Source organism: Bubalus kerabau, chromosome 15 (genome assembly GCF_029407905.1).
Source record: "Bubalus kerabau isolate K-KA32 ecotype Philippines breed swamp buffalo chromosome 15, PCC_UOA_SB_1v2, whole genome shotgun sequence".
In the NCBI taxonomy this organism is placed as follows: domain Eukaryota; kingdom Metazoa; phylum Chordata; class Mammalia; order Artiodactyla; family Bovidae; genus Bubalus; species Bubalus kerabau.
In genome coordinates, this window is record NC_073638.1 from 37,258,262 (window position 1) to 37,282,206 (window position 23,945).

The 23,945-nt window shown below is 43.7% G+C and overlaps 2 long non-coding RNA genes across 2 annotated transcripts; one reads left to right on the top strand and one right to left on the bottom strand.

The window, feature by feature from the left end:
* The first annotated feature begins 4,528 nt into the window (after nt 1–4,528).
* On the top strand, nt 4,529–19,081 carry LOC129628079 (uncharacterized). The gene is made up of 2 exons (XR_008702718.1): nt 4,529–4,941; nt 18,679–19,081. It is a non-coding gene; the product is annotated as an uncharacterized LOC129628079 (long non-coding RNA).
* On the bottom strand, nt 15,215–22,263 carry LOC129628078 (uncharacterized). The gene is made up of 5 exons (XR_008702717.1): nt 22,210–22,263; nt 21,217–21,258; nt 18,194–18,285; nt 16,307–16,400; nt 15,215–15,442 (listed from the first exon to the last, which is right to left on the bottom strand). It is a non-coding gene; the product is annotated as an uncharacterized LOC129628078 (long non-coding RNA).
* Nucleotides 22,264–23,945: the final 1,682 nt, after the last annotated feature.

A 23,945-nucleotide genomic window follows, 5' to 3' on the forward strand; every position in this document is an offset into this window, starting at 1 on the left:
ACAGTCATTACCATTACAATGACTACTTATAAAGGGGATTTGAGCTTGGAGGTGGGATTGGACCAGTTGATCTTCACAGTTCCTTCAAGCCCCTGGAGCCCCGGATTTCTCACCCAGAAATCCCCCAAGTGTGACGCTTCTTTCCTGGTAGCAATCTTATCATCTCGCCTCCTGTGCCCTTCACTGCTGTCTCTTCAATCTTTCCACCTCACCAATTCAAAATACTTTCCTAACACATGACAATAAAGTGCAAATAGCAGAAATCAAGTCCCAAGTTTCTGTCAAACCACCTCATCACGAAACAGCTGAAGTCAGATGCACAAAGTCTGTTGATTAAAATTCCCTGTTAAGACAATGAACACCAGACCCAGAGCTCCTGAAGGTGGCTGGGGTGACATCAGCCATGCTGACTCTGGACCTAAAGGATCCTTCCAGAAATGCCTCCTGAAATCTTGGCCTTTCCTGGGCCTCCCTGGTGACTGTTCCAGTACCACCAGAGACTGGCAGGCTGAGCCCAGGCTGTTTTTCTTTCTGTCTAGAGCTCAAGGAAGGATAAGGCCCAGCCAGGTAGAAGCCCAAGAGGACAACCTGAGATGCCAATGCGTAAACACTTCAGGAGGGATGGAAGTATGAGAGCAGTCATCACACAGAGTCCACGTGCAGTTGGGAGAAGTCCCAGCAGAGCCCTGCCATGGATAACCAGCCCCTCCTGATGTCATTCTTTCTAGGTCACTGTTTGTGCCACAAACATGCACACATGCTGTTGAAATAGAGAGAAATTATTCTGAAATTATTTATTGAACACTTACTATCTGTCAGGCAAATTCACCAACATACCATAAATATACCTCTGTAACTGCACACACCTGTATATAAATGCACCTCTATAACTCTATAACTGGAAAAGGTCAGTTTTCATCCCAATCCCAAAGAAAGGCAATGCCAGAAAATGTTCAAACTACCACACAATTTCACTCATTGCACATACTAGCAAAGTAATGCTGAAAATTCTCCAAGCTAGACTTCAACAGTATGTGAACCAAGAACTTCCAGATGTTCAAACTGGATTTAGAAAAGGCAGAGGAACCAGAGATCAAATTGCCAACATCTGTTGGATCATAGAAAAAGCAAGAGAATTCCAGAAAAGCATCTACTTCTGCTTCATTGACTACTCTAAAGCCTTTCACTCTGTGGATCACAACAAACTATGGAAAATTCTTAAAGAGCTGGGAATACCAGACTACCTTACATGCCTTCTGAGAAATCTGTATGTTAGTCAAGAAGCAACAGTTAGAACTGGACATGGAACAACAGACTGGTTCCAAATTGGGAAAGGAGTATGTCAAGGCTGTATATTGTCACCCTGCTTATTTAACTTATATGCAGAGTACATCATGCAAAATGCTGGGCTGGATGAATCACAAACTGGAATCAAGATTACAGGCAGGGAGAAATATCAATAACCTCAGATATGCAGATGACACAACCCATATGGCAGAAAGCGAAGAGGAACTGAGAAGCCTCTTGATGAAAGTGAAAGAGGAGAGTGAAAAGGTTGGCTTAAAACTCAACATTCAAAAAACTAAGATCATGGCATCCAGTATCATCACTTCATGGCAAATAGATGGGGAAACAATGGAATCAGTGACAAACTTAATTTTCTTGGGCTCCAAAATCACTGCAGATGGTGACTATAGCCATGAAATTAAAAGATGCTTTCTCCTTGGAATAAGAGCTATGACAAACCTTGAAAGCATATTGAAAATCAGAGACATTACTTTGACAACAAATGTCCATCTAGTCAAAGCTATGATTTTTCCAGTAGTGATGTATGGATGTGAGAATTGGACCATAAAGAAAGTTGAGTGCCGAAGAACTGATGCTTTTGAACTATGGTGCTGGAGAAGACTCTCGAGAGTCCCTTGAACTGCATGGAGATCAAACCAGTCAATCCTAAAGGAAATCAGTCCTGAGTATTGACTGGAAGGACTGATGCTGAAGCTGAAGCTCCAGTACTTTGGCCACGTGATGCAAAGAACTGACTCATTAGAAAAGACCGTGATGCTAGGAAAGATTGAAGGCAGGAGGAGAAGGAGACAACAGCGAATGAGACAGTTGGATGGTATCACCAGCTCAATGGACATGAGTTTGAGTAAGTTCTGGGAGTTGGTAATGGACAGGGAAGTCTGGTGTGCTGCAGTCCATGGGGTTGCAGAGTCAGACATGAGTAAGCAACTGAACTAAACTGAACTGATAACTGCATAGGATTACCAGGGTACACAGAGGCACATGAGGATATATAGGCACACACATTTCATAAGTGTCAGCACATATATGAATATACACAAATAAGCATTCAAACACATAGCATTGTAATGTATATGTGTATTGTCACACAAAACCATACATATTACATTAGAGTCCGTGCAAGTGACAGAAACTCAATTCAGGTTGGCATTAATTAGATGAGGATTCATCTAATTAATGAATGGGGCTTCCCTGATGGCTTAGATGGTAAAGAATCTGCCTGCAATGCTAGAGACCGGAGTTTGATCCCTGGGTTGGGAAGATCCTCTGGAGGAAGAAATGGCTACCCACTCCAGTATTCTTGCCTGCAGAATACCATGGACAGAGGAGTCTGATGAACTATATATATAGTCCATGGGGTTGCAAAGAGTTGGACATGATTAAGCAACTAACACTTTCATTTTCAGAGGGGGAATTTACTGTTTACAGAATCAAGATGAAATGGGACAATGAAGCTGGGTGCAGAGCAAGGATGCAGCTGGGTCTCAAGAACAACTGAACTCAGAACCGCAGACTTCATCAATTTCATCTCCCACTTTGATCTCTATTTCTCTGCTCTCTATCTTTGCTGACTTTGCATAAAAGGCATATGTTTAGTCAGATGAGAGAAATATGGCCTTTATTCATGCATGGGAAACATGACCACACATTTCCTGATCTCCAGCCATAAATCACAGTCAACAGAAATTACTAAAGCGCTTTCCGGTTCCAAAACTGAAAGCCCAAGGAGTGAGACAATTGATCCCAGCGCCAATTTGTTGTAGTCAGTTTAGGATAGGTTATGCTGCAATACCTAGGTCACAACAATGAAAACCCTAAAATCTCCACGCTTTACTCCCACAAGGTTTACTTCTTACTTGTACCACATGTTTACCATCGGCTGGCTAAGGCTGTGCTCCAGGGCATCTGCTTTCTGGGACCCAGGATGACAGAACAGCATTTATCTGAATATCACAAGTCTTATGGCAGAGGAAAAGGAGAAATGGCAACTCAGGCAAGGGCTCTTAGAGCTTCGGCTCACATATAGCTTATGTCACCTGGGCTCTCACTTCCATTGGCCAAAGGAGGTTATTCAACCATTCCAAACATCAATGGGAGAAAGGTGACAAAGGAAGTTTTAAATGGTAATCCAGCCTACCACAACATTTCCTGACCATGATAATGACGTGAGTGGGTACTAGAATTGACTCATCCCTAGACAAATTACATTGGGCCAGGAGGCAGAACCAGGTTGTTCTACTATGACTTCAGGGGTAATATTTTGAACAAAGAGTAACACTATTATGCCTGTCTGCTAAATCAATTCAGTCTTGTCTTATTCTGTGACCCTATGGATCACAACCCACAGGCTCCCCTGTCTATGGGATTCTCCAGGCATGAATAGTGGAGTGGGTTGCCATGCCCTCCTCCAGGGGATCTTCCCACCCCTGGGATCAAACCTGAGTCTCTTACATCTCCTGCATTGGCAGGCGGGTTCTTGACTACTAGTGCCACGTGGGAAGCCCAACACTGTTATAAATTGCCTCATATGGAAATTGCTGGGTGGATAATACTATTCATTGTGTTATAGAGATATCACAGATGAACTGACGTGCAGACATGTGCTCTGCCCAGCAAACTTCAAGGCATACACATGTATGCACACTCAGTAACTCCCAAGTTTAGATACGGGCACACGTACACAGATAGGCACACACACATTCATGCATATGCACACATGTGAACCTGTAGCGGTGCCTGTGTGCATCCACATACGTGCACATGTTGGTGTCCAGTCTGCCCTCATTTACATGTGAACCCACACACACATGCCACCCTCAAGCACACATGCACACTCCAGCTCAGCAGGGAGTGGCTGCTTCTTGCTGGAGAGATCAAAGGCAGCTGCTCCCTCTGCATATTTAAGGAGCCCCTGCTGTGAGCCTGTAGCTCTTAGCTGAGCCCCCTGCCTAGGTAAAACCCCACTCTGGGAAATGCCGCCCACCCCCAACTCTACCCCAGGGGAAAGTCTTTGGAATCTGATCACTTACTTCCCCAAGCCTTTCAGGAAGAACCCAGAGAGAACCCCATGGTGGGGGCCCTGGAGAAGCAATCTGGCCCCCAGGGCTGTAGTATGGCCTAGCAGGCAGAGGAGATAATGCCTCTGGGACAGTCAAGCTCAGTCCAGGGGAGGAAGGACTGGCCTTGCCCATTTGCCGAGATCCTATATTTCCTCCTAGGGAATGAGCCTGCCGCCTAGATACTTGACGTCATGCTTTGTGGAAGGCTACCAAGACAGAAAGCCGAGCCCTCATCAGACCTGGCTTTGCCGCAAACTCATCTGGACCAGTCACTTTCCTTTCTGGGCCTCAGTTTCCTAGAAAAGTAGACATTCCGAGCCACCCAAAACCGTCCAATCCAAGAATGACAAACACCTGGCCCAACTACCTCTGCAGCAACTCATTCCAGGCGCGGGAGAGACCAGGAAGCAAACACAGTGCCCCTTCTGGCCAAGACTAAATGAGGCCTTTGTTGTTCGGTTGAGCGTGCCAGGCTTCCATGTCCTTCACCAGGAGGCCTAGGAGGCTGAAACAGATGAACTCTCAACCTTCCCTCCTCCTCCACCCTCCCCCACTCTGCTTTCATCCAAAAGAGGTGAGTGGGTTTCCTCTTGTTTGCAACCTCTGATCAATTTGTAAAAACTGCAGGAAACTTGATATTGAGCAGATTCCCTGACTGTACCTCGGCTCCTTAGAAAAGGGCATGGTGACCAGCACTATCTGCCATCAGCACAGGTGTGCAGTGTGGGGCAGCAGGCCCCATGCTAGCTAAGCCATGTTTATAACGGGGCAAATGCTGCACTTTCCTCCACGTGTAAGACAATAAGCCCGATCTGCCTGTAAAAAGAAATGTATTCTTTCCCAGGAGTAGAGATGCTTTGAGTTGAGCCCTGGGAGACATGAGGGAGCCTTTTGCAAATGACACTGATAAGGAGGAGGTAAGTCCCAGCTTCAACAGCCAGGGAGCGTTCCTTTAAAATCTGTCTCTATGCTGATTAAATCTGCCTACCAGAAAAAAAAAAGAAAAGGGCATAGTATCCATACTCTGTAGTTCCTTTATACAACAATAACAATACCAAAGCGACAACAATATAATAATAATTTTTCGACCACCTACCATATGTCAGGTACTGTGCTTGGCTCTATACACACAGCGTGTCTAATTCTCTCAACATTGCTGCAAGTTAGGTCTATTCCTACTTTACAGATAAAGAAATGGATGCTCAGAGAAGTTACGTGAATTGCCCACTATCACTCAAGGTAGGAAGGGGGTTGGATTTGAGCCCATATCTGTATGCAGAAGCCTCTTCTCTTTTTACTGCATAATAGTCAGATCTATTTTGAATCAAAATAAGAGACAACATGAACTCTGTGAGTAAGACGGCAGACAGCTTTGGGGTGGGAGCAGAAAGAATGGGATATTGATACCCAAACCTTAACAGCATTTCTCTCATCCCTCACTTCTTAAATTCTGCATTTCCTTCCATTCAAATTTAAAACTTGAGCATGAGTATCACACAGATCTCCAGATTTTAGTAAACAGATATTATGAAAATTTTATTTAAACAGGTGAATGTTGTTTATTAGACTTTTATTACCTTTTTAACACAAAAGCATTACACTACCAGTAAAGAAAATACAAATGAACATACAGAAGAAAACAAAAAGTACTCCAAACTTCCTAATCTCTCCACCAGAAACAAGCCTTGTTAATACTTTAATACGTAACCTTCCAGAATTTTGCTATACATACTTTGTTACATGAATTCATTCTGTAATACCGTTTCTATAATTTGCCCTTTCTTTTCATGATTTTATGTTATTCATCTACTGCATCATTTTATTCCACTCAGTAGTAGTACATTGTATGGATGTATTTTCTTTAACCAAAACCTATTGTTGGACATTGTGGATCACAATAAACTCTGGAAAATTCTTAAAGAGATGGGAATACCAGATCACCTGACCTGCCTCTTGAGAAACCTATATGCAGGTCAGGAAGCAACAGTCAGAACTGGACATGGAACAACAGACTGGTTCCAAATAGGAAAAGGAGTATGTCAAGGCTGTATATTGTCACCCTGCTTATTTAACTTATATGCAGAGTACATCATGAAAAATGCTGGGCTGGAAGAAGCACAAGCTAGAATCAAGATTGCCGGGAGAAATACCAATATCCTCAGATATGCAGATGATACCACCCTTATGGCAGAAAGTGAAGAGGAACTCAAAAGCCTCTTGATGAAAGTGAAAGAGGAGAGTGAAAAAGTTGGCTTAAAGCTCAACATTTAGAAAACAAAAATCATGGCATCTGGTCCCATCACTTCATGGGAAATAGATGGGGCAACAGTGGAAACAGTGTCAGACTTTATTTTTGGGGGCTCCAAAATCATTGCAGATGGTGACTGCAGCCATGAAATTAAAAGATGCTTACTCCTTGGAAGGAAAGTTATAACCAACCTAGATAGCATATTCAAAAACAGAGACATTACTTTGCCAACAAAGGTCTGTCTAGTCAAGGCTATGGTTTTTCCAGTGGTTGTGTACGGATGTGAGAGTTGGACTGTGAAGAAAGCTGAGTGCCAAAGAATTGATGCTTTTGAACTGTGGTGTTGGAGAAGACTCTTAAGAGTTCCTTGGACTGCAAGGAGATCCAACCAGTCCATTCTAAAGGAGATCAGTCCTGGGTGTTCTTTGGAAGGAATGATGCTAAAGTTGAAACTCCAGTACTTTGGCCACCTTATGCGAAGAGTTGACTCATTGGAAAAGACTCTGATGCTGGGAGGGATTGGGGGCAGGAGGAGAGGGGACGACAGAGGATGAGATGGCTGGATGGCATCACCGACTGGATGGACATGAGTTTGAGTGAACTCTGGGAGCTGGTGGTGGACAGGGAGGCCTGGCGTGCTGCAGTTCATGGGGTCGCAAAGAATCGGACACGACTGAGTGACTGAACTGAACTGAACTGATTGTTGGACATTTAGGTTGTTTTCAGTTAAATGTCATCATCATAAAATACATTTTAAATAAACTTTGTACATCCTTATTGTAGGTGATTCCCTTAGAATAAATTTCTAGAATTTGAGGGTCAAATGTATGAATATTCTAAGGGGTTTGTTACCTAATCCAAATTTCCCTCCCCAAAAAAAGATTGTTATCAACTTACAAATTCTGTCCGCTTCTCCTGATCTTTGCCAATACTGGACTTTTCAGTTTTAAATCTTTGACTGCTTCTTAACACTTGTGAACACGAAAACAGAGTGAAGCACTTTGGAGGGGTTCCCTGGGGCATCCCATGCGTCACAGGCACTGATGGTGAAAATGGACATGTTGATTTATTTAAGTGGACAGGCATTAGCATCACTTGAAAAGAAGATGTCAATGCACCAGATCACGTGATGACATGCCACCTCTAGATCTGGGTGTAACGTACCGTGGAGTATGGCCTCCCCAGTCAGAAACTCAGTTCTATGAGGGTAGGAACTAAGCCATACTCATCCCTGAAAACTGCTAGGGCCTAGTGTAGGGCCCTGCACACAGGGAGTATCTCTGGATCTGCTATCTTCATCCGTCAATGATGAGATCATCAAGCATCCAATTTGAGGCCCCACAGGAAAACTGACTGGAAAGGGGGATGGCCTGGCTCAGGGGAGCACTCATGCAGTTTAGATTCAGGAGCTCTGAGTTTAAGTCCTGGCTCCCCTGCTTCTTTTGGGCAATTTTTTTTTAAAACCTTTTTGAATCTACTTGCCTCAACTAGAAGAAGGACATCAGTATTGACTCATAAGGCTGGTTAAATTAACGGATATTGCAACTGACAAACCCTGTACTGATATCCTTGTGTTAATGATCATATCAAATACTTGGACTTGTTGTCTGGATGTCCCTCACCTGGACAAAAATGCAAACAGAATTAATCACTTCAAACTTTTCTTCTCCTTTAAAAAATATCCCAATTAATGACCAGGGTTAGGGCATCCAGGCAGATAGACCTGAGTTTGAATACTGGTTCTACCATTTACTAGCTTTGTGATTTTGGGCAAGTAACCTAAGCATTGGAAATCTCTTTGCTGCAAAATGGGGATATTAATAGTGTTAACTGCACAAAGGAAACTCTATATCCAGTATGAGGACCAAAGGAGATGATAATATATGTGTAAATGCCTGGCCCAGCCTAGAGGTATAGCAGGAACTCAAGAAGTATCCTCTTCTCCCTAACTATAAATAGGACTCCCCTATCTATCAATCTCAGCATTCTGTACTTTTTCTGTCATGTAACAAATCACTCTGAACTTACTTAATATAGCAGCCCATGCATTTAGCTCAGAATTCTGTGGAGCGGCAATGGCTCGGAACTGCTGGGTGGTTCTTCTGCTGCCTCTGCATATGGCTGCAGTCAGCTAGCAGGGAATGGCTTCAATCCCATGTCTGGCAATGGAAGAGTATCACTAGAGCAAAGAAGATAACTAGATCATGGGTCTTCCCATCCCCCACTGGGGGCTTGTTCACCTCATGGTTAAGTGCCAATTTCCAAAAGTAGCAAGAGGGCAAGTCATTGTGAACAAGTCTGCCAATGACCCTGTAGCCAAAGCCAGACACATAGCCAATCCCAGATTTAAAAGCTGGAGAACTAGACTCCAACTCTGGGTAGGAGAAGCTCCAATATCACATTAAATAGGAGTTGAAATACAGGAAGAATCTGTGGCCATTTTTGCAATTTGTCTCCGAGGTGAGTGCTTCTTCTAGGGTTGTTGTCTGTAGCCCTGTGACCCAGCTGCTCACAGGGAAATCATGTCTCCTCTATGTATATCAGAAAAGTCTTCCATAATTTTCCCAGCATTCCTGCAAATCAGTGCCAACATGGTGCCATGATCTCCAGCCTAGAAGCTTGTGAGCAGGAGACAGAGACAAAAGAACAAATGCTTAAATTATCTGATGAATGTCAGATACATTAAACTAATTTATGTAATAATGTAAGCATAGTGATGGGAAGGTAATATGAGAGACATAAATTATACATTATTATTGTCAGCTCTAGCACTTATCTTAGTAGCGTGTCAAAATACATCCTGATATGTTAACATTTATAGAAATGAACAACAAGTGCTTGTGCTCAGGGATCCGGCAGTGAGAAGCTGGATGTCATTTGCATGTGTACACCAAGCCATCATCGTCTTGCTCAGGAATGACAGGGACAGGAGAAGAAGGTGCCCATGTGCTTTGCTCCCCTAAAGAGCTCTCAGCCTGAATGCCCCTGGCATGAGTTCCCGGGTGTGGTCAATATGGGAAGCCATGATATATAGGAAGCATGGTCTTGGGGTCAGCCTGATAACTTATCAGCTGTCTAATCCAAGTCATCACAACTCTTCAGACCTCACTTTCCACATCTATGAAATGGGAATAATAAATCTATCTTCAAAAGATTACCACAAGCATAAAATGAAATTATTTTGTTTTTCTTCTCATAGGGGGATCTCTGAAGTATGTATCTGGAGATCATACTCTCTGGAGTATGATCTCTGGAGTATGGGGATATCTGGAGGAAGTATCTGAAGGAATCTTAAACACTGGAAACTGGAAGGCAGGCTTTCCTACTCATCTCAAGCACAGCTAGTGACTGCTTGACTATGGTTATGTTTATTTTTCTCCATTCCATCCACAACATACTGTCTGATATTCCCCTTTCTCTGTCAATGTTATAGCCAGACAATAATTTTTATGCCTAGAGCATAACATGAGAGTATAATATAACACTAATAAGAAACTCCCAGGGCTGATCTGCAGGGAACCATGGTTTGATCTTGGACACATCCAAGTCCTGACCTCTGAGGCAGGGATGATACAGAAGTCTCTAGACATTAGAGAAATCTGTGTGTAGGACAGCTCTCACAGGGAAACATGGCCCTAGGGAAGGGAACCTAATATACAGGGGCAGGCAGGTGGGCAACTATCCTTAGAAGGAATGACCCAAGGATGACAGCCCATCCTGAGGAGGACCAGGATGGGCCTCCAGCTAAACCCAAGCCAAGTCCTGAGCACAGGCAACTCCAGGGCAAGAAAACCAAAAGGAGGGACAGGCATAAGCTTTGTAGAGAAGCCCAGGAGAGCCATGGGATTCTCACCATGTGCAGCCCCAGAAGCCCAGGGTCCAGCAAGGGCAGAGGCAAACCAGAGCTGTTTCAATCCAACCTGCCCACTGTACCACCATCTGGACACATGGGTAGGCTAAATCTATAGAGATGGGAGGACATATAAGGTATTAGGCCCAGAAGTGGGGACTTGGACTTCCAATAGAAGCTGGACATGGGGGAATAGCAATGATCCTGAGCCTGGAGCCTGGGCCCCTGGAATCTGCCTCCCCTCTCCTTTTCTTAAGATACCCACCCTGAGGCCTACTATCCCTTCCACAGTTGGAACTCAAGAAAGTCTAGATCTACCTTCTAGACCTCAATTTCTTCATTGTGAGCAGGAGCCAAAATGCCTTGCCCTTAGTCCATGTGCCTTGTAGAGAAATCAACTCCCAAGGCTGGGTCTAGGGAGAGACAGGCAAGGAGCTTAGAGTGCTCCCTCTCGGGTTCATGCAGGCACAGGTTGGGCACCTAAGAGGAAGTACTCCCTTCAGTATCACACCCTGTTCACCTCCATTGCTTCCCCCTAGTCCTGGCCCTGGACCCACCAGGACTTGTGTGAGGAGTCTCAGTTTTGAAGCAATGAGTATCCCTGGGGTTCCCAGGGCAGTCCCCAAGAGCATATCCTCTCTAACAGGAAACACTGAGATGAGGAGAGCCACTCAGCTCTCTCCCTGGAGAGGAACACCTTCCCTTGGCTCCTATGGTTCCTGGGGAAATAAGCAGAGATTTGCTGTTGTTCAGTCACTCAGTCATGTCTGACTCTTTGCCCTATGGACTGCAGCATGCCAGGCTTCCCTGTACTCCACCATTTGCTGGAGCTTGCTCAGACTCATGTCTATTGAATCAGGGATGCCATCCAACCATCTCATCCTCTGTCATCCCCTTTTCCTCCTGTCTTCGATCTTTCCCAGCATCAGGGCCTTTTTAACTGAGTCTGCTCTTCACATCAGGGGGCCAAAGCATTGGCGCTTCAGCTTCAGCATCAGTCCGTTCAATGAATATTCCAGGTTGATTTCATTTAGGGTTGATTGGCTTGATCTCCTTGCTGTCCAAGGGATTGGGATTCTCAAGTCTTCTCCAGCACCACAGTTTGAAAATATCAACTCTTTGGCACTCATCCTTCCTTACGGTCCAACTCTCACAGCTGAACATGACTACTCGAAAAACCATAGCTTTGACTATATCGACATTTGTTGGCAAAGTGATGTCTCTGCTTTTTAGTACACTGTCTAGTTTTGTCATAGCTTTTCTTCAAGGAGCAAGTGTCTTTTAACTTAATGGCTGAAGTCACCATCCACAGTGATTTTGGAGCCTAAGAAAATAAAGTCTGTCACGGTTTCCATTTTTTCCCCATCTATTTACCATGAAGTGAGATACGAACAGATATGAATACTTAAATCCGGTTCTGCCCTCCCCTGTCCAGGAGGCCTCCGTGGCAACCCCATCACCCATGGAATAACATCCAACTTTCTTAACTTGGCCTTCAAGGCCATTATCTGTTCTAGCTTCTATCACACTCTGTTGTGACCACTTGCTATGTGACTGACTGGACTGGATGTTGGGCACCTCCAAAGAAAGCCTTCCCTCCCTTTCCAGTTCTTGGTGCATCGATATCTGATGAGTTACTGAGCACCTACTTTACGCACATGCCATGCTAGGTGCTGAGAAATCACCATGGACTAAGCCTCTACTTTCACAGAACTTATACTCTAATTGGAAGACACAAACAAAATATAAATTAAATATACCATATACATGCGCTAAGAAGAAAATAAAACCCAGCAAAGGGACAGTGAGACAGAATGGGGTTTGCTAGTGCCCAGGGAAGGCCTCTCTGAGGAGCTGCTGCTTGAGGAGAGAGCCATATGAGAGTATTTGTGGGGAGATAATTTCCGGGGTGAAGACAGCACTTCACACAGTGTGAAGGCCCACACAGGTGTGTGCGTGAAAGGAACAACGCATGCCTCCTCTCACACCCCCGACAAAGCCAGTGCTTTGGCCATATGCTAGCGATCTTTTGTGACTAAGACTGTTTCACGGGCTATTCTCTCTGTTTGATGTGCCTTTCACACTTTCTCTGCTTGGAAAACTCCTACTCAGTCTTCAGAACCCATCCTTTAATCACGTATTTGTAGGTTTCCCTGGCAGGTAGGTGCAACTGACTTCTTCTTCCTCTGTGCTCTCATAGCAGTTTGCACATCCTCCATGACAGCAGCTTAATAGATGCATCTCCGCTAAAGATTGTGTGCTCTCCAAGGGCAGAAACCTCCTTGTTCCAATGCGGAATTGTCTTTATAGGTATTCCTATTAACAGTGATCAAGCTTACCTTTATGACTGTTCCCTTGTTTCTAAGTAAAATATGTCTCTCCCTCTTTCATGAGTTGCTTTGTAGGAAGATTATAAAAGCCTGAAAGATAGTAACAAGAAATAACTTTCTTCCATAGACACATTTACAGATGATCCCGGCCCCAAATTTCTTTTTTCTTAACCTCTGTCATCTAATTCAGCAAGTCAAAATAAATCATTCAGATCAGATCAGACCAGTCGCTCAGTCGTGTCCGACTCTTTGTGACCCCATGAATTGCAGCACGCCAGGCCTCCCTCTCCATTACCAACTCCCGGAGTTCACTGAGACTCACGTCCATCGAGTCAGTGATGCCATCCAGCCATCTCATCCTCTGTCATCCCCTTCTCCTCTTGCCTCCAATTCCTCCCAGTATCAGAGTCTTTTCCAATGAGTCAACTCTTCACATGAGGTGGCCAAAGTAACTGGAGTTTCAGCTTTAGCATCATTCCTTCCAAAGAAATCCCAGGGCCAATCTCCTTCAGAATGGACTGGTTGGATCTCCTTGCAGTCCAAGGGACTCTCAAGAGTCTTCTCCAACACCACAGTTCAAAAGCATCAATTCTTTGGCGCTCAGCCTTCTTCACAGTCCAACTCTCACATCCATACATGACCACAGGAAAAACCATAGCCTTGACTAGACAGACCTTTGTTGGCAAAGTAATGTATCTGCTTTTGAATATGCTGTCTAGGTTGGTCATAATAAATCACTGGGGAGGGGAAAACTCCATCAATCCCCTCTTAGCTCTTTGTGCTGTCGAATAATTCAAATGATTTAGGACGAATTAATAGTGGGAAACAAATTTAATTACATACACACAGGGAATCCACATAAACTAGATTACAAAGACAGTCAGGCAAAATGGGGTATATATGTCATTCTGGACTAAGGAGAAGGGGGCAGGCTCTGGGGCTTCAAAGGGAAAGAAGGCAATCGTAGGAAGATGAGAAAAGAGCAAATGTTTGGTGAACAAATGTTTGCTGGGCCATGTAGAGACAATGGAACACAGAGAATTTTAACAAGCAGACTATGCTACATTCCTCCCTGCCTATGTACCTAGTTCATACTGCAGCATTGAGTATTACACAATCTGGTGATAGTTACCTTTGCAGAACAGATCCTCTATTTAAATTCTCGTAGGTAGTTAGGGGAGAAGTTCAAAGCTCCTTTCTGAGTTTTCATTTCTTAAAAATAATCAAGCCCAAATAATCTTTATAACAAAGAGATACATTTGGGGTGGCAAATTTTGCTTTCCTACAAAATAAATCCTGGCCCTATAATAGCCAATTTCAAAGGAAGCTCTTCACCATTAGAATGAGAATGATGTTGAAGTCAGGACATTAAAAAACAACAACGACAACTATCTGTGCATCATCAGTTGCCCAGCAATGCCTAGTATCTTAGATGAAAGTGGGAAAACGTTTGATGTGTGAAAAGTTATGGGTCTTCTTTATGAGAACATGAGAAGGTAAGAGACCCCTTTTGTTGAATGTATCTTGGTCAGTGCAGCCAGCCCAATACAAGACTTTCAACTAGAGCACAGGACAGCAAACCAGAGCCCCAGGCCACGGGAGGCGCCCAACTCTTACTTTGGTAAATTTTTATTGGAACACAGCCCCTCTTATCTATTTACCTATTATTGTCTATGGGTGCCTCCAGGGGATAAAGGCAGAGTTGAGCGGTTATTACGTAGACTGCATGGTCTTTTCCTGAAAAGGTTTGCTGGCCTCTGAATTAGAGAATCATGGCATGTAATGCATAGTCAAGTATGAATTGCCCTGTGAACAGCCCCGAAATGCTATCTATGGTGAAGATTCTCTCCATGTCATTTCTTTCCTCTATAGTACAGATAGCCCCCTCGGCTCAGTTTTCCTAGGTACTGTATTAACCCCAGGCCCCTCCTCCCCACCTGAGGAGGATGGAGGTGACCCAAAAGCAGGCTTCATCTGGGAGGGATGCCAACTCTCTTTTCATCTGATCTACAAGCCCCCTGACACCCAACCAGCAGTATCATTTTCCCCATCTTCTTGCTAAGCCAAACAACTTTGCCCACCCATTTGCCATTCGACAAAGTCTTTTAAACAGATGACTTTTAATAAGTTAATCCATTCATTGTCTGGAGCTCTGAAAACTGACATAAAAGCACAATGACGCCTAATTAAACTTGTTCTGTGAAAACTAATTTGTCAAACCCAGAAGCACAGTTCATAGATAAATGCTAATATTTGAAAGTCAAATTAAAGTTGAAAAGGTTTGTAATAACAGTTAATTAACTCTTGTTTTGTTTTCCTTCACTGCAAACTGGAACCAACTGCATTGCGGGCGCCTCTTTAACATTTTGGACCACAAAGATAAAATTCAAAGCTTTGAGATACGCCTTTGATGTTGGTATTCTCTGCAGATTCGATATTATTTTAAGTCTCTTTGTTTAAAAATTCATTTTTATTATCCCTGCATGAAATGCATGGCAATTCCCCAAATAACGAGCCATCAGTGCAATTAACATCGTCGATCGACACCAGCGTCCTGATAATTAATACAGACGTGCTGCCTCCCCAGCGAGAACTGTGAGGGCTTGATTTTTCAGAGCAACTGTTCATTTACAGACTCAGCTTCAACCTAATGAAAATGGATTGTGAAACTTTAATGAACAAGACTTTGCTGTCATAATAATAAAGACTTTGAAACAACGCGGAGGCCTCCATAGCAAGCGTCTGGCGCTGTGCTTGTTGCTACGGTACATCAAACCAATTAAGCCATATGATGAATATTTACACCGAGGTTTTTTTCAACTCTATGACATAAGATAAACTCGTAAAAGTGAGCATTAATTCTGCATCAACAGTTTCTGACATTACATCGCACCAAAGACTCATCCGCCTAGCCAAAAGACTGTCTGCCTACCTCTGTTTTGTCTTAATAAGTGTCAACAAAGAATTAGAACGTTCTGAAAATCCAATTTGCATGCACAGGTTGTGAGTACAAGTGCAAGGAAAATATCTTCCCTGAAGTGCATATATATTTGTGTATGTGTGTGTGTGTTTTGCTTGTGGGTGTGTGTATGAAAGAACCCGGGTGGGCTTGTTTTGTTTGTGTGCATCTCTGTGCCTGGGGGAGTGTGTGGCCGCCTTGTATACATGAACCTGCGGGGGTAGGGTGTGTAAAAGTGCAAAACTTGTTTCTCTGTGCATATATGTGTCTACACATTTCTATCTCTGCAAATGTATATATGGGGATGATTTTATGCATTTGTTTGTGTTCATATGGCTATTCCTTGAATCCATTCAACAGTATTTTCTGAGCACCTATTATGTACTAGACCTTGTGAAGTTACAGTGGTTATAAAATCTTTGAAAGCATCTCTACTCAAGGCACTATAATCTGGTAGGAGACTCTATATGTCAATTAGTATCTAATCAGAGTACAGCAGGCTAAGTGCCAAGATGGGAAAAAGAAACAGTATTTTGGGTGTGCATACTATACTAGGGCTTCCTACATGGTGCAGTAGTAAAGAATGCGCCTGCCAATTCAGGAGATGCAAGAGATGCAGGTTTGTTCTCTAGGTCAGGAAGATCCCCTGGGGAAGAAAATGGCAACCTGCTCTAGTATTCTTGCCTGAAAAATTCCATGGACAGAGGAGCCTGGCAGGCTACAGTCCATGAGGTTTCAAAGAGTCAGATACAACTGAAAGTACACACTCTCACACACACACACAATAGGGACATATAACACAAAGTAAAAGAAATTGGGAAATACTTCTTGGAAGAACTGGGGTATAAGCTGAGGCCCAAAGATAAGGAGGAGGTAGCCAGGCAAAAAGAGGGAGACAGGTAAGGAGATGATCTAGGTGCCTTTGCATGCATTCTTGAGCTGTGAGCCAGTGAAGTGTGGTGTCTGCACGTGTACTTTGAGAAACCTCTGTACACCCAGGCCTTAGTGTCTCGAGAATCACAGCACTCCCTGGTAGGACATATCTCAAGACATCACCCATCTGGACTGTAAATGATGCAAATGTAGAGCAAGGACCATGACCTCAGAAGGTTCAGGGCAGCAACTTTGGATTAAAAAAATCTATCATCCCCATTTCTAATCTAACCCACGTTTGTAAGTCAAACTTTCACATACCTATAATTGCCTGAGGTTCTTATTTATGGAAGCATAGAGCTTCCCAGAAGCTAACAGAAGGTAAATTTACCCTGTGATTTTGAGCACAATCTCGGTAGCTTAGGAATTTTCAAGTCAGGGGCTTCTAAACAATCTTCTTCTAGAAGTAAGAGTGTCAGATATAGACAAATGAACCAAACTACAGTAACTTCTGAACATAGCTGTATCTCAATCATATACAGTTGTGCACACATGCATGGACACAAAAGAACAATTTCTGATTCTATTATGGTTTTAAAAAAAAATGTCTAGGAGTTAGCATTGCTCATAGGCAGGCTGTAGCAGAGCAGTTTAAGGTTGCTCACTTTGTTTCCCAGGTGGAAGATAGGTTAAAACTGATATTACATGTGTTCAGAGCACGTCCAGGGATAAGGAAGGAAGCTACTGGGCCAAAAGAGCTGTCACAAGCCATGTAATTTATCCATGGGGAGATTTTCAGGCATTTGACAACTCACTTTACTAACAAAATTTTTGGATGTTCTTTTCCTAGCCTGCAGAAGAGGAGAGACAGTTAATTAAATTTGTTGAGAAAGCTACTATTTGCAGACACATCAGCAGAAGTGATGAGGCAGAGGCCTGTTCTGGGGCCATTTATCATGGAGGCACACAGTCTGACCTATCTTCTCAAGGGTCTCTCTGAGCCATGGTTGGTGTTCATCATGATGACCCTGAGTTCCCAAGAGGAGGTTAAATCATTTAGTTTCCTCTGGTGAAGAAAGGTATGAAGATCTGCAGCAAAATCATTTTTAAAAGATTTAAATGTTACAAGGATTTGCCCTTGGCTGTCCAGAAAGTTCAACTACAATACCTTGGTTCAGATACACTATCATATACTGAGTGCCAGCTAGGCACTGGGCTAAGTCTTTCCACTGGTCATCTCATAGAATCCTTATCAAAATTCTGAGAAGTATTAGGTTGGCCAGAAGTTTCATTCAGGTTTTTCTGTAAGATGTTACAAACTTTTTGGCCAACCCAGTAGAACTTAATACTCTATTTTAGAGAAGAGGAAATAGAAGCAGAAAGAAGTTGAGTAATTAAGGGAAGGCACACTTCTTTTGGCTCTCACTCTTCCTATTCTTAGATACTTATTCCAGAACAATGAATTGTCCCAGGGTTCCAGAGATTTGAGGTCTTACAACAGATGCTTGAAAGTGCCTCACACATCTGCCGGCAGTAAAGCCATCACTATTTGAGAGGTGCCCTTACCTTTGCGTTTATCCAGATCTTCAGTCAGCATTGTAGTTCTCACTTGGTCTCCCTCTCAGGATCAGCAGAAATAGGGACTTCTGAAAATAAAACTTTAAGAAATATTAGACGACCCAGACTGATGCATCAGAGGATGTGAACTCCTTGACACACCAAAACGGCTTGGGGGAAGGAAAGTGATATGTATGCTTTTCTGTGTGTTCTCTTATTTAGTTTGCACAATGGTCTTGTAAATACATACATCTATAATGTTCACATGTACATATGTGCACATTATAGAATTCCCCTCTGCTGTACCAGGCACCACACAAGCATTATCTCTACTGTTCAAGGTTCAGCAAGAGGGTAAAACAACCCCAGGAAATCTGAGGTGCAGAAAGGTTTAGCAAGTTACTTAATGCCACAAAACTAGGAGTGGTAATGCTGGGATTCGAACACAGGATGTGTGACTCTAAGCCCTGTGTTCTTTCACTTATATTATTCAGCCTTCTGAGAATGAGCCCCCAGCCCTAAAGAGGCGAAGCCTATCACATCTTCCAAGATCTGTCCAGTCTGGAGTCTATGATACAGAAAAAGAAGGTTGATGGTCTCATCATGGGTTACTGGGACAGCACAGCTCCGTTCCTGGAGTCTCCTGAGTCTTACAGGGCACAGAAAGAAGACTTAGTTCCATGCCTTCTGAAAACAAGACAGACTCATCATCCATCCTGGAGATTTACAACAGAGACTGCAGGGATCTACAGATGCCAAGTATCATCTTGTCTAATCTCTTTGTAGTATCCCAGGGTCCTCTATTGAAAAACCTTTCAGTGGCTACATTCATCCAAAGTGCTGTCCAATCTTAACTTTATAGAGAGTTCTTGTTCTACTTAATTAAAACAGTTAAAATCTCTCTCTCTCTTTGTAGCTTGTACCCACTGGTCCAACACTGAGCCCTTGCTCCATGGGACCCCCTTTCCATTCCAAATGTAGAAGCAGTGAGGGTGTGTGCTCCTCCTCAGGATGCATACCTGGGGTCTGTTGATGTCTTCATTTTCCTCTCTGAGCTTCACTGGGTCTCAGACTTGAGGACTGTCCAGCAGTCAGACCAGCATTGAGCCCTGAGAGGATCTGGCCAACACTCCTCTTCAGTAGGACTGAGGGAAGGGCCTGTGCTCTGGTCAGGTGTCAGCCTCTACATCCTCTGCTGGCCAGACCTTCCAACAAAGTCTCATCCACTCAGACAGTGCCTCCTCTTCAGTCTCAGCACTGGAGTCTAGGACCCATGTGAATTATCACCCCCGTGGGTCTAAAGATCTGTTAAATCCTTTGCAAATTACCTGAGAGCCCACTGAATATATGTCATCATTTTATGTTATTACTGTTTCTATTGTTGTTGTTGCTACCTGATAATAGTGCATGTTCAGTTGCTTTAGTCGTGTCCAACTCTTTGCAATCCCATGGACTATAGTTCCCCGGACTCCTCTGTCCATGGGATTCCCCAGGCGAGAATACTGGAGCAGGTTGCCATTTCCTTCTGCAGGGGAACTTCCCAGCCCAGGGATCAAACCCACGTTCCCTGAGTCACCAGCATGGCAGGCAGATTCTTTTACTACTAAGCCACCGGGGAAACCCACCTGATAGTAGAACCCCAGGGTAATTAGAAGGGGGCTGAAGGCACTAAGACTCACCAAAGATCCTACTTTGATCTGATAAGAAAATCTGAGTCCTAATTATAGTTCCACTGTTAAAAAATGATGACAAGGAGGATTTTGACGGTAAGGATCACAACAAGATCAATCACCGTTTCTACCAGGCACAACGAATTGAATGCATACAACTCTGTAAGTGAAAGTGAAAGTGAAGTCGCTCAGTCGTGTCTGACTCTTTGCGACCCCATGGACTGTAGCCTACCAGGCTCCTCTGTCCATGGGATTTTCCAGGCAATAGTACTGGAGTGGATTGCCATTTCCTTCTCCAGGGGATCTTCCCAACCCAGGGATTGAACCCGGGTCTCCCGGGGAAGTCCTACAACTCTGTAAAGTGGATACTATTATTTGCCTCATTTTACAGATGAGGAAACTGAGGCTTAGAGAGGTTACGTATTAAATAATTTGCCAAGGCCACATAGCAGTAATGGGATGAGCATCTGGGTGGTCCAAGAGACTCGGAATCTATACTATTAACTACTATGTGGTTCTTCCTGTCACTAGCCTGCAGTGTGAGTTGAGCAAGACAATTCCCTCTCTGGGCCTCAAGTCTGAGTCACCTAGGGTTTTTAAAGCTCCATTAGATCACAAAGTTGACTTGAGAAAGGCAGTGGAAGTCCCAGGGAAGTTGAATCTCCCTCACTGGGGAGCCACCCTCTACTTTCCGGCATCTGAATTTCCTCCTGACTGCCAGGGCAGCTCTCAGGCTCATCTGAACATGCAAATCAGAATTAATTATTCAAGACCGGGTCTACTTTGCATACCAATTCCATTTTCTTCTGTGTGGGAAGGTTCTCACCCCTTTTAACAGTTTAGAATAATGTGCATCAGACCTTCAAAATGAAAACAAAAGTTAAAAAAAAAAATGGAGGAAGAATGGATAAGCTGGATTCTTCACTTGTTCTCTCTGGGGCTGGGCCAGACTGGCTATAAACCAGTATGGCAGAGACCTCGACAGCCTGGAAGGTCTCTACCATTGATGGTGGACAAGGAGTTCTTGAATTTCTGGATCGTGGATATCTCTGAGACTCTGATGAAAACTACGGCGTCTCATCTCCAGAAAACCTACAAAATGCAAGCATGCAATTCTGGAATGTTTCCTGTGAATCTGAAACTCAGCTCTGGACCCCTGATTAGGAAGCCAGGAATGGCTAAAATCAGAAATAATATGGAGATGAAGGCCTATCAGGATTCCTGGGCATGCAGGTATATCAGTGAGTTAAGAAAGATGACTAATCAAACTCAGTTTACTGAGATGCCTAAAGACCCCTGGTCCTTCACTTCAGAGGTGGACCAGGGCCCATCCCAAGGCATGACAGCCTTTGATTGGCTCACCTGACAGTATGTGCTTCAAGGAAGACGTCTTCAACTGCACTTCTGCAGAAGACGAAAATTTTGTTATTCTTAAATTAAGCTATTTTATGTGATCACAAGTATAAAAATAACCACACAGAAATGAAGATGAGCAGAAAATAAGTAAAATTTTTGTGGAAGTTATCCTTGAATATAACAATAGTTACTATTTCTCTTTTTGTTGATTTTCTATATTTTTTCCTAATTTTCTGTAAGGAAAAGTTTTGCCTCATGGTGAAAAATGCATGCAGTTTAAATGTTAAAACAGAAGACCTGTGGGTAGCCCATGATCATGTCTGAGAACAGAGACAAATGGTGATATTAATATTCTATCATGATATTAATAATAACCATAAAAGTCAAATGAACATGTAGGGACAGCTATGATGATCTGAATGAAGCAGAGAAAAGAAAACTGTCCGGAGGAGAAACAGAAGAATGAACCATGCGCTCAGAGGGAGGCAGAGCATTGTGTCCCCTCTATACCCTGAAAAAGAGAGAGAAAAAGTCACACCCTGGCCCCCAACTCCCTCAGGAGACCTGGCTGAGTTCTGTGACATAGCTTTAATCTTTCCTCTTTTTGCCTAAATTGGTTTGAGTGGGCTTGGTCTCATGTAACCAAATAACACCTAAGACAGTGGGAAGACAAAAAGAACACGTATGTCTAGTCTACGATCAAGTGTCTGTGACATCTGAGTGAGTGTGGGTGACATCTGAGAAATTATGGGTAACATCTGCATGGGTGTGTTTGTGTAACAGGCTGAGTGTGTGTAACATCCAAGCATTTGTGACATCTTGAGAGAGAGTGTGTGTGAGATCAAAGTCAGTGTATGTAGCACTGGAATAAGTATGCATAGTTAGCTGGAGTCAATAAATGTTTAAATCTGTGACCTGTCAGTTGTAATTTCTATCAGTTTTTCCCTCCACAATCTGGTCTTACATTCAGCCCAAGGGTCCCATCTTTGCAGATCTCACCTGATGCCAGGGCAGACTTTCTTGGGATGCTTTCCTGTCCAGTTCTATGGGCCTGTGGAGAGAAGAGCAGCCGGTCAAGTTTATCCCCTCCATGCTCTTCAGGCAATGTCAGCTGATTCTCTGCAACCTCTTTGGAAAACTCAAGCCCAGGGCCAAGAGACACCTCCCCCCTTGACCACATCAGACTAGGCTCTCTGAAGCTCAAAGCAACACTTGAGTGCTGTCCGTGCAGAGATAATCATTCACTTATCACAGATAAGTAAAACTGAGGTCCAGAGTCACACAGCATTTGTGCCAAGCAGTGAGGATCTGATCTCAGGTCTCCTGACTCCAGAGCCTGTGCCTTCTCAGTATGTCACACTCCTCCCAGCCAGACTCTACAGATGTCATGAGTGGCTTTTCTCAGCTATACTAGGTCTCAGTTATCTTCCAATTTCCCATCAAGTGTTCCCAGATGGGCCTCCATGGCAACACTGCACCCGTGGCAACAGGAGTAACTACAGCCACTTGCTGGTGGCTTGAAGCCCACTGGCACAGGAGTTGACACAGAGACAAAGGACACCAAGCCTGCAAAGTGTACAGGCCTATACTTGAGCAGTGTTGAAAGGGTAGATTCATTCTGTGGCTTTCTTGGGATCAATTTTATTTGGAGAATTGATGACACAGAGATTGCCGCATACAAAGCCCTCAAAAATGTGTTTCATCAAAGGTGATGCAGAATCCAGAAAACTCAGGGCATACAGCCTGGTTGAGCACTATAGCAAGGGAACGTTATCTAAAGCTCTTTTGAGGAAATGGGAAGACTCTAGTCATATCCAATGGGGGTGTTGGGAAGGCATCATATTTGGCCACGGTCTAGAAGAAGAATGTATTTTTCATTAAATGCTGAGGTCACTGGTGTGTGTGACATTGTGAGCTGACCTTGCTTCATTCATTCTGTTTCCTTTCCTCATGGTTCAGTGAGACCTGCCCAGCCCACAAGGACAGCTGCAGTGACAAGGAAATTATGTGAATTCATTCCTATTCTATTACTCCCAAACTATGTGACTTTCCCAGTAGTGAATTCCTACAACTCAGCTTGAAACTCAAATGGGATTTGCTCTCTAAAGGGAATCTTTTGGTTCCAATCTTATTCTTACCTAAGGCTCCTGCAGAACAATATTCTTCCAATATCCTTCCTTGACATCTCATTGTGAATAAATCCATCAGTCTTTCCTAAGAGTGGGATTTTAAGGGAATCTGGTTAAAGTTGGGAAGAGATGGAACGTATAGAAACATAAAGATTGAAAGCTCAGAAGACAAATTATACCAACAACTTAATTTGCCGAAGGCCTATCCATGCATGCATGCTAAGTGGCTTCAGTTGTGTCTGACTCTGTGCGACCCTATGGACTGAAGCCTGCCAACATCCTCTGTCCATTGGATTCTCCAGGCAAGAATACTGGAGTGAGTAGCCATGTCCTCCTCCAAGGGATCCTCCCAACCCGAGTATCGAATCCGCCTCTCTTAAGTCTGCCTGTATTGGTAGGTGGGTTCTTTACCACTAGTGCCACCTGGGAAGCCCAGAAGGCCTATCCACTCATGTTCAAAGTGGAGATCCTTGTGGCTGAGCACCGATGAAATGATTTCGGCATGTCGGGCGCAGTTGCAAGCTCTTCACATTAGTTAACGCTCTTAATCTCTTTTTCTTCAGCTTTTAGGCTCACTGCTTGGCACAAATAAAATAATCCATGGGC